General features: G+C 40.5%; 1 non-coding gene across 1 annotated transcript; it reads left to right on the top strand.

Annotated features, from left to right (window-relative positions):
• Positions 1 to 8,133: 8,133 nt before the first annotated feature.
• LOC132352161 (small nucleolar SNORD12/SNORD106) lies at positions 8,134 to 8,225 on the top strand. The gene has a single exon (XR_009498624.1). It is a non-coding gene; the product is annotated as a small nucleolar SNORD12/SNORD106 (small nucleolar RNA).
• Positions 8,226 to 8,703: the final 478 nt, after the last annotated feature.

The raw sequence follows: 8,703 nt of genomic DNA, 5'->3' as shown, positions 1-8,703 counted from the left end.
CAAGGTGTGCTTAGCTGATTTTTTTTTTTTTTTTAATGGCCTTTTCAGTGCCTTTTGCGTGATACTCTTGGCTTTGGGTGGTATTTTGAGGAAGAGCTTGGCCCCGTCTGTATACATAGCCCAGTTCCCTTCTCTGTGGAGTACCCTTTTTTAGACATCTGTCTCCTGGAGCTTTTAAAGTTCACCTCTTCAAGGAGGCCTTCGTGGGCCACGGTACTGGGCTAGTTCCTCTTCTTTACATCCTCTCAGCACCCCTACGTCCTCTCTCTGAACTGATTCATTGTAGTTTCTTAGGGTCAATGCTCTCTGGGTCAGTGGTTCTGAAGGGGATATTTGGCAACATCGTAGGCACTTTTGCTTGCCAAACCAGTGGCGTTGCTACTGGAATGCAGGAGATGGAAGGCGGGGATATTGCTAAACCCTCTACACTGTACAGGACCGGCGCCCCACCCCAGCAAAGAGTTATCCAACCCCAAACGTCATAGCACTGACGTTGCTCCAGGTTGGTTTGCCATTCCCAGAAGGACCCCACCTTGGCCAAGCCTGCTTTGGTCACCCCTGTTAACCTAGCCTGCAAACAATCTCTAGGAAATAAGAATGATTCAATAAGTGTTTGTTGAATTACTTTTAATTGATTGGAGGAATGCATGAATGAAAAAGCAACTTTTCATTTAGTACCGTGTTAAAGCATGCAGGTCTGCTTTTAACCATAAATATTGGTATGAGGGAAGAGCATATCAGGTTCACTGCAGCACTCTGCTTTTCAAACTTGGGCTGACAGAATCGATAATGGAGCATTGGAAAAGATGCACTGTTCGTGCAATCCTGCATATGAAAAAACATAACCTAAGATGAAGCAAGATCACTGAGCTGTGAACCTGGACCACTGTGTTAACTCTTCCATCCCCTGAGTTGCTTATATAAACTGTGAATTGCGTGGCACTGTCAGCCTACGTTGTGGACCCTTGTGAAAAACTCCATAAGGCAGGCATGTACTCTAGGGGGTATTGTTGAGAATTTTGCTTATTATGTGACATAGTGCTTCTTATTAAGGGTTCATGGGAGAAACTGCCCTTTTGTTTCTACTGTGTTTCTGACTTGTTTTTGTCTTAGAAATGCTGTGAATTACAGAATTGACTGTGTTTCATTTGTGGCATTGGCTACTAAGAAGCTTAAATATAAACTTATGGCTCATTTTCTTCAAGTGTATGGAGTATATGGTATGCTAATCTCACCCCGGCTATCTTCTTTCTTTACATTTCTTTTTTTTTTCACACACACACACTGTATTTTATTTTTACAAGAGATAAATAGACTGACACCAAGCATTGTACATGGATGACCACAACAAAAGCAACAATGATTGCAATTACCAAACATGAAACACATTCATAGTATGTCATAATATTGACATTCAGTCCAGTAATCCTCCACTGTAACAGCTCCTTTACTTTGCAGTGGAAATAGATTTGTATATTCTTTGCCTCTGAGTCCTTGTGGGATTTTTTTTTAAAAATTCAAACAGAAAGTCACAAAAATTATACTCATCCTCATCAGTTCACTCAGTCCCATGTAATTAATTATTTTTCATCTTGATCTTTTGTTAGCACTTTTATGAGTTCATCAGTTTTTCATTAGAGTTCTGAAAATGCTTATTCATTCAGTTCAGCAGTATAGTCAGTTACCAGAAACCTGTACTTGTCAGAGTCTTTTCCATGAATTTCTTGAAGATGAAACCCTTTTATAGGAACATATTTGCAAAAGCATCAGAGTACACCCAGAACTGTCTGTAAATGACAAAAGACTTAAAAATGACCACAGTTAAAGATTTGATGAAAGTTCATAATAATGCAGTTGACAAGAAAATTAGTTATTTCTGAGATATACATTTTAAAGTAATAACTAGGATTATGACTTATAACATTATACCAGAACATATAAGATTTTTAGAAATTTCATGTAATGTCTGAAACATTTATATTAACATATTTCCATACAAATAACCCAATGAAAGTTTAGTATTAGTTGTTTTGTTTGTTTGTTTTTTTATACTGCAGGTTCTTATTAGTCATCAATTTTATACACATCACTTTATACATGTCAATCCCAATCGCCCAATTCAGCACACCACCATCCCCACCCCACCGCACGTTTCTTTTCATTAAGGTTTTTATCACCCCCTTCTCCCTTCCTTCCTTCTTTCCTTTCTTTCTGCCATGCTAAATGTGTCTTATAAAAAGTGTTTTTTCTTCAAAAGGGACATTTTGAGACATAATTTATTTAATCTGTAAGTATCTGAGTGCTTATTTTATTACAACTGTAGCTTTTTGACAAAGAAATTTACGGTATGCCTTGGACACACAAAACTTAATCAAAATGGTCATCACAAGTAGAGACAACCAGTATTTCTATCAGCTTAAGAGCACGATGCATTCATGGCACTCTTCACTTGCTGTTTCTGGACCCAAGTCCCAGAAAGCATCCAAGGGATGCCCTGGAGATATCTAAGAGACGGGGGGAGGGGGGGTGGGGGGGAGAGGAGCGCTAGGTCTGCAGTAATCAAATTGTCTCACAAGTAATGCAGCCAGTTTCCTTTCTACTTAGTGCATATCATGGCTTGGCACACACTTCAACTCATTCCTAACCTTTTGAGGTTTTGTTCAGTTCAGCTGGTTTGGCTGTCCCGTACTTAGGCTCGATGTGAGCGGGCCCTTTGCTAGTGGGGCCTCTCTAGCTTTCTCAGCCTTGGTTAAAGAAGTCATTACTATTGAAAAATAATGGATTTTTAAAATTCATCCCATTCCCTGTAAAATTTGGGGATGGGGATGAGGTCTGGGACTGACAAAGACAAACAAACACTTACTTGTAATCTAACCACTGAGAGGCAGTGACTACTAACATTCTGATAAAATCTTCTAGCCTTTTCTCCTACGTATGTGTAAGGTTCCATATGTTTTTTAATGGAAATGGGATATTGTGTATATTCCTTTGCAACTGTTGGTGCTCTCTTGTTTGTGGTGGTATTATCTTTCCATGACAAAGAACATTGTTCTACAGTTTTATGTTTGGTGGCTGGATGGTACTCTGTTGTGTGGATATATCATAGTTTATTAACCAATCCAAAATAGACATTTAAGTTGTTTCCATTGTAAATACTATTAAAGTATGGTGTGTGTGTGTGTGTGTGTGTGTGTGTGTGTGTGTACACACATGCTTTTAAACAGCTTGATTCTGTGATCCAAAGTCAAAACATTTCACAATTTCAATTTAAAGTTTACTTGAGACACAAATATAGAATTGGTCCCGATGCAGACTGATATAGCAGCGTGAGTTTATAATATACATTTGCATTAATACCAGTTGAATACTTCATCTTTATATTTAGTCGGAGAAATAATTACAAGTTGTTTAAGAAAATTAAACAATGTGGATAGCCTAATTCATCTGTGTATATAGCATACACCTGTCTAGTCTAGGTGCATAAAGTAAGTGCTAAATCTTAATTTAAAACATTAGTGTTGTTTTTTATAGACCAAGAATTTCAGAGAGGCATTTTTCCTTTTCAAGAAGAAGGTAGGGTAAATATCTTTGAGATTGAATTTCAGTGAGCAAATTGTTGATCACAATTAATGTGCCACTTTCAGGGCAGAACAGCCCAATCTTCTTTCGTATTAAAGAATTACGAAGACTATTTTACCTTCACAAATTACGGAAAAAGAGGTAGAGATAAAAGAGAAGGGGAGGGAAAAGACAGACAAATCCCCGCAGACCCCCCTGATTTACAGGTGGGATTCAAAAGTCCTGCTGTGTGAAAAAGGCACCATTATGAAGAAACTCTCCTCAAATTACTCAGTCAGAAACAATCCAAAAGGACTAGGGTCGAGCACACCCTTTCAGTATTGTTGCACTGCCACAGCAAATTAAATTCACTCAGGCTGACTTCATGCTATGCATAACTTCAAAAATGTTTTCTTGCCTGTGCCTCCCCTACCCACCTACTTCCAACCCCCCAACCAAATGAACTGGTTACCCTGGAAACAAGGGAAGGAAAAAAAATAAGTGTAGTGTTCGTAAACAGCATAGCTAAAATAAAATAGAGGAACATTCCAGGCGACTCTGCTGCTATCTTGGTTTTGGGGTCAGTTTTCTGCTTTGTAACATTTGGTAAATATCTTCTTACGTTCTGGCATAGTGTTAAATAAGAATGTAGGAATCAAAAAGCATTGTTTTAAATGAAAGGGCTGCCTACTGAATGGGAGGAGATATTTGCAAAAGGTATATCCAATAAGGGGTTAGTAGTCACTGAATAGATAAAGGCACCTGGACTGTGCACATTAATTAGGTAATGCTCAATCAGTAGAGAAGGGAAGTAAAACATTTCCTACTTTTTTAGGTAAAATTTATATTGGTAACTTCAGGAAAGGCAGATTAATTGAATAAAAATATCAGTTTATTTTTTATTTTATCCTTTATTCAAAGACCTTATCATTTGTAAGGTCTTTAGTATAAGCCAGACACTATTTTGTGTGATTTAAATAAACACCACATCAAAAAAAAAAAAAAAAAAAAAAAAAGCATTGTCTTGACGCTATGGAAAGATTGGATTTTTAAAAAAATTTTATTGGAATCTAGTTGATTTACAGTGTGTTTCAGGTATACAGCAAAGTGAATCAGTTATACATATACATATATCTAGTCTTTTTTAGATTCTTTTCCCATGTAGGTCATTACAGAGTATTGAGAAGAGACCAGACAGAAAGATTGGATTTTGATGGACACATGAGTTAGTTTGAATGGGTTTTAAGACCAGGTGTGAAAAAAATTTCTCCAAAACATCCAGGAGCTCAGGAAGGACCGTTTCTACCCCATGCTGAGATTTGTAAGCAAAGGCTCTGGGAGGTTCGTCTTGTTGGGGTCTTTACTACTGTGGATTTGCAACCGGAGAGTGAGGTCAACATAAGGGCCTCGTTCTGGAAGCTCTGAGTCATTCCGTCTGCCCTCTGCTGTACCTTTTCAACTTCAGTAGCATTTTCCCCGCAGGGAGATGCTTAGAACTATGTATCTTTACCCAGGAGTGGGTGCAGTGGTGACTGTCATGGCCCCTGAACAGCTCCCACTGTCCTTCCCTCTCTGACCCTGTCCTTACTGCTGGAGAAATCTGGCCTTTTATAGCACATGCTAATAAGAGCATCAAGCAGATGTCAGTTGTTTTTGGATGACACTAAGATGTGGTATGTAAACAGGGCATACCATGAAGGGAACTTCGCTGTCAGACTCATTAAAAGAATTTTTTTTAATTGAAGTATAGTTGATTTACATTGTGTTAATTTCAGGTGTACAGCAAAGTGATTCAGTTATTTATATATATACTTTTTTCAGATTCTTTTCCAGTCTAGGTTATTACAAGGTATTGACTATAGCTCCCTGTGCTACACGGTAGCTCCTTGTTGTTGATTTTATATACAGTCGCGTGTATCTGTTAATCTCAAACTCCTAGTTTATCCCCCGTCCACCTTTGGGGACCATAAGTTTGTTTTCTATGTCTTTGAGTCTATTTCTCTTTTGTAAATAAGTTCACTTTTACCATATTTTAGATTCCACATGTAATTGATATCATCTGATATTTGTCTTTCTCTGTCTGATTTACTTCACTTAGTATGATAATCTCTAGGTCCATTGTCAGACTATTTGTAAACTGCCTTTCTGTACGCTCTTTAGTATGAGAGTGGCTTTTGGCAAAGCTATCAAACAATTCTGACTTTACTGAAGAGGCAAATCTGTATTCAATACAAAACCAAAGGAAAAAGTCTCTCTGTCACATCCTTCTTAACTCCAGCTTTTCTTCGGTGAGTCTAAAATGGAGGGAAATAGCCTGAAGGAAAGTGTTTGAAGACTGTGCTGTGTGTGTCTTTGTCCATGTACTATGTGTGTATATGTTATCTGTCCCAGGCCCCAGGGCAGGACCGGCTTTCCTGTGCCGGGAGCTCGGGCTTCTGCTGGAAAGCAGGTACACAAAGCCTTCTTTAACTTGCGTGCCATAAGCGGTGAGATGAAAAATGCCCACTGATGGTTAACAGATCTGTCCCCTAAGACGCCACTCCTCGGAACATGGCATTTGTTGACTCTGGGTGAAGCTTTTAGTATTTTCGGTGTGCAAGAAGATTTGGCCAGTAGCCCTTCTGTGGATGGTCATATTCCCGAGCCAGAAATGTCAGTTACCAGTTTTCTTTCTTCATCTGTTCATTAAGCCTTTTGTATATTTTCTCTCTGATTCCCAGGAATTAGTGATGACATGTGTCATTTTCATATCATTAAACTTCCTTAAAGGGGTAAGGCTATAGTCGTTAGCAATTCTCCGCTTTGTAAGGTTTCAAACATTTGAGGATATTATTTCTTTTTCACTGAAAGCAAGTGAAATAGGTAAATGTGCAGTATTGTTGAGCTCACTTAACTCCTATTTACTATAGAAATAAGAACCAGAACAGTTTTTTATAAATGAAGTAAGCCCACAAACTTAATTCCAAAAAGCTCATTCGAGGCAATAATTTTATCCTTAACAACTTGTTAGAACAAATGAAATTGTTCTATGTGGGTTTCCTGTCTTCTGGTCCATCTGCGAATGACGGCTCTATGGGGAACCTTCTTACCTCTGTTAGGGTAATGAGAAAAAAAGTTGTTGGAAGGCAGAAAGCAGAGAGCTAGGAAGGAGCCTGGGCGATCAGCAGAGCAAGTGATCACTTTGGGATAAATACGTTGCAGGAAGGGAGACTCACCGGAACCCTTGTTCTGCTGGACCATCAGATGATGTGTCTCTGATTGTTTTCCTAGATGCCTCCACTAGCTCTGAATCTCAGCCTTTGGGCCCAGGAGGATCTTTCCTGGTCCATTTTTGTGCCCCAGTTGAATTGCCTGTTCTGTGGCTCCCCAGAGGCCCATATTCCCTGTAGAGTCTAACCTTCACGTAGAGCTCTCAAACAGCTCTATTTTCTCTAGATCAGGGGTCCCCAACTCTCGGGCCGCAGACCCATACCGGTCCGCAGCCTGCTAGGAACCCGGTCGCACAGCAGGAGGTGAACGGCGAGCGAGCGAAGCTTCATCTGCCGCCCCGGTCGCTCCCCATTGCTCGCGTTACCGCCTGAGCCATCCCCGCCCCCAACCCTGGTCCGTGGAAAAATTGGCTTCCATGAAACCAGTCCCTGGTGCCGAAAAGGCTGGGGACCGCTGCTCTAGAGGACGGTGCATCGGAGTCTCCCCAGCACCTTCCTGTGTAGTTTGGAGCCACAGGGTGGCCTGAAATGGGCCTGTTTTGAAACCTGACATGGTGCGTTTTAGAGAAGTTTCAGAATTGTTCTCTGATTGAGACCCATCCTCAAAGAGAGATCGACAGATTTAGTATAAAATTGCATAGGGATCTAATTAGTGAAAATATCCCACTCCACTGTTCTTCGCTAAGTTCTTTGTGTGTGTCAGAATCTTCAGTTCACACTGTATATACGTTTTCTTGTTCAGTCTTATAACCTTTTGAGGTAGGGACTATTTTCACTTCTTGGATGAAGGAACTGAGGCTTAGAAAGGTTGTCGCTTGCCCAAGCTTCCTTCGCTGGGATGGGAAGTCAATCCTGCCTACCCGTGCCACCCTGTGCGTTCTTTCTTCTGGTTATGCTGCCTCTGTCCCACGGTAGACCGCCCAAACCACTGTCTCATCTATGACTTCCTGCAGTCCTGTCCTCCCGCAATGCTCCTCTTGCAAGACCCCAACCCTGGATTTGCCATCCTGCTCCCAAAAGGGGGCAACTGATATCTGAGGGGGGAAAAACAAACTATAAAACTATGCAGATCAGTACTACTAAGATTCCTTCTCCCCACCTCAGCTGGGCCGTCTGCATTACCCATCAATCCTTTCAGAGATCCTGGCCCAGTTTCCACTCCCCACACAGAGGAATTCCAAACCATCATCACTCTCCTCCAGCCCCCCTTTTCATCTCTAAACTCAACAAAGCCTCAAACTTCTGGGAGAAACTGAGTCCACCAGAAAATTTCACCCACTTTACAAGGTGACTTATAGCCACATCAATCCTTACCTTTGTATTGCTGGTTTCCAGGTACCAATTTCAGGCTGGGGTCAAACTTATTAGCTGGGTAGCTGATGCCATAACTTTATTCCCCATCAGATAGACCCTGTTGATCTAACTGAGCTATAACCCAGTTTTCTCTGATACATTGGGGAAAAAAACCCTGTTAGCTGGATTGGACCTGTTATCTGGACCTTGTGAAACCCCTCACCTCCTCCTGTTTCTTCTGGGACTTTGCTCCATTAATCAAACTCCCTCAATTCCTCTACCTTTTATTCTTTCACTCTTTTTACACATCTTCCCCTCAGCCTAAAATAAGCTCGTGTCTTACCGAATCTAAACCCCGAATCAAGCTTAAAAAATCCAACTCTCTAACTACCATCAAGTCTCTCTTTTTGCGCAACTACTCGAAGAATAATCTATTCAATTGGTCGTCGGCATCTTCTTTCTCCATTCTTTCACCCATAAGATTTGGCTTTTGTTCTTACCACTCGTTCTTACCTGTTCTTACTAATCAGGATGCAACCAGGCAAAAATGAACAACTTCAGTGATTTGTTACAAAGAAAATATAAAGCAGGAAAATTGATTAGGTGGGTGGTAGAGTAACTGAGAAACCAGACAGAGGATGAT

Source organism: Balaenoptera ricei, chromosome 17 (genome assembly GCF_028023285.1).
Source record: "Balaenoptera ricei isolate mBalRic1 chromosome 17, mBalRic1.hap2, whole genome shotgun sequence".
NCBI classification, from domain to species: domain Eukaryota; kingdom Metazoa; phylum Chordata; class Mammalia; order Artiodactyla; family Balaenopteridae; genus Balaenoptera; species Balaenoptera ricei.
The sequence above is the reverse complement of the archived record's forward strand: the minus strand, read 5'-3'. Positions and strand labels throughout refer to the sequence as shown.